The following is a 2,906-nucleotide window of genomic DNA, read 5'->3' as shown; positions in this document are numbered from 1 at the left end:
ACATATACATACACACACACACACACAGAGTCAGTGCTGGGCATCAAGGAGGCAATGACAAATGATTGAGATTTTTGGCAATATGTTGTGCTTGAGAAGAAGACCCATCAAGCCAAGTGAAATCGCAGTCATGAGAGATACTGCTGGCACACAACTGGCACCCATGCTAGTGGCACATAAAAAGCACCCATTACACTCTCAGAGTGGTTGGTGTTAGGAAGAGCATCCAGCCATAGAAACCATGCCAAATCAGACTGGAGGTGGTAAAGGCCCTCTGCATACTAGTCCTGGTCAAACCGTCCAACCCATGCCAGCATGGCCAATGGACGTTAAATGATGATGATGATGATGATATATAAGTGTGTGTGTGTATATATATTTATATATATACACATATACATACATATGCACAGATAGACCTATACGTGTACATTGAAAACACATCTGGAAAGTAGAAATTGCTATTAGTGTCTCTAAGGTTGCTATAGTAATGCATATATGTACATGTATATCTGCATATATGTGTATATAGATGAGTATGTATGTGTGTGTGGGGGGGGGGGGGGTGAGTAGGTGTGTGGATGTTTGGATTTATTTATTTTCTGCTTTATGTGATTTGTAATGTGTTTTACAACCATTTTTATGACAGTATTGAATTTATACCATGTCAATACATTCTCAATCAACATTTGCTGTGGATCCTTTTAAACTGTTTATTTAAATAACATTATGTCTCTGTATAAATTTTTAATGCTGCCATCAATTTCTTTTTGTCCACTTCATCTTTGCATATTTATAAGTCAATATTTTGTCGTTAATTATAAAGTGGAGCCAGAAATTGCAACCCACCCAGGTTTTTATGACAAGTAAAAAAACATTTTTAAATCAGCTGTTTTATATAAAATCAGCTGTTTTATCAACAGGGACAACATATACACAAGGTATCCAAAATGTCTGAAGGCACATGGCTGAGTGGTTAAAGTGTTGACCTTACTTCCATAAAGTTCTGGATTCAGTTCCTTGAGAGGGTGGCTCATTGTCTCCTTGAGCAAGGCACTTCATTTCATATTGTTACATATCAACTTGGCTAAAAATAATTACTACAAGCCTAGTGCTGGGGCAGCCCTCTCTCTCTTTTTCTCTCTCTCTCTCTCTCTCTCTCTCTCTCTCTCTCTCTCTCTCTCTCTCTCTCTCAGCCATGTCAGCACCTCACATATTTATATATCTTTATATATCATCATAATCATCATCAACATTTAACGTCTTTATCCATGGGTTGGATGGTTTGACCAGGGCTGGTAAGCTGGAAGGCTGCACCAGATTCCAGTCTGATTAGGCACGGTTTTCTACGGCTGGATACCCTTCCTAACGCCAACCACTCCAAGAGTGTAATGGGTGCTTTAACATGCCACCGGCACAAGTGGTGTGTGTGTGTGTGTGTGTGTACATGTATGTGTGGAGGCGCAATAGTCCAGTGGTTAGGGCAGCGGACTCGCGGTCATAGCATCGCGGTTTCGATTCCCAGACCAGGTGTTGTGAGTGTTTATTGAGCGAAAACACCGAAAGCTCCATGAGGCTCCGGCAGGGGATGGTGGCGAACCCTGCTGTACTCTTTCACCACAACTTTCTCTCACTCTTACTTCCTGTTTCTGTTGTGCCTGTAACTCAAAGGGTCAGCCTCGTCACACTGTGTCACGCTAAATATCCCCAAGAACTACGTTAAGGGTACACGTGTCTGTGGAGTGCTCAGCCACTTGCACGTTAATTTCATGAGCAAGCTGTTCTGTTGATCGGATTAACTGGAACCCTCGACGTCGTAAGCGACGGAGTGTCAACAGCAACATGTATGTAAATGTGCATGAGTTGGTGTCCGTCATTTCTAATCTTCCATTAAAACATGTCCAGCCATGGGAAAATATTATTTTACATGTAAACAGGTAAGGTTTGGTGGCAGGGAGGGAGTCCAGCCACAGAAAATCTGCCTCAACATACTCCATCCAATCAATGTGAATACAGGAAAGGCACATTCGAACCATGATGATGTTTTAATCCATAATATTCTTTTATTTGTTTTAGTCATTTGACTGGTGCCATGCTGGAGCACTGCCTTTAGTCAAGCAAATAATAAGGTACTCAGAAATCTGGATGGTTGTACATTTAAAGATTTTTATTAATATGTCACATGTTTTTATAAATCATATATATGAGTATCTTATTATTTTTTCTAATATATATATATATATATATATATAAAACAAAGTAAAGTTGTAAGATACCTCACGAGTGGAAATATATATGAAAGAAGGTTTGAAAATGCCATTTTAAAGACGTTTATTCACTTGACCAGTTTCACTTCTTTATTAAAAGATTGTCAAAAGTAAAATGTAAAGCTTTGTTGAGTTAAGTACTGGTATATATATATATATATACGACAGGCTTCTTTCAGTTTCTGTCTACCAAATCCACTCACAATACTTTGGTCAGCCCAATGCTATAGTAGAAAACATTTGCCCAAGGTACCATGCAGTGGGACTGAACCCAGAACCATGTGGCTGGTAAGCAAGCTTCTTACCACACAGCCACGTACAGAATTTGTAGCAGAAATTCTTCTTAAAGAGTACTGGAGCTAGACTAAGGACAGAATTGGCTAAGAAGAGTTAATTTTGCAGATATGTTCAGATCTTATCAACTTGGAAAAATAGATGTAAAAAGTGTGGGTGATTAAATTATATTTTATGTTGCAGGCAATATGCCATTATATGTGTTCTGACTAGTCTCTGTTGTTGTTGATGTTGTTGCTGCTGCTGCTGGTGCTGTTGTTTTTATTGTTGTAAATATCATTGCTATGGTAACGTTTCATACACTAGTTGACCTTCTGAACAACATATCGGCAATATCAGATACGT

This window comes from Octopus bimaculoides, chromosome 2 (assembly GCF_001194135.2).
Source record: "Octopus bimaculoides isolate UCB-OBI-ISO-001 chromosome 2, ASM119413v2, whole genome shotgun sequence".
Taxonomy (NCBI): Eukaryota; Metazoa; Mollusca; class Cephalopoda; order Octopoda; family Octopodidae; genus Octopus; species Octopus bimaculoides.
Note: the sequence above shows the minus strand (reverse complement) of the source record.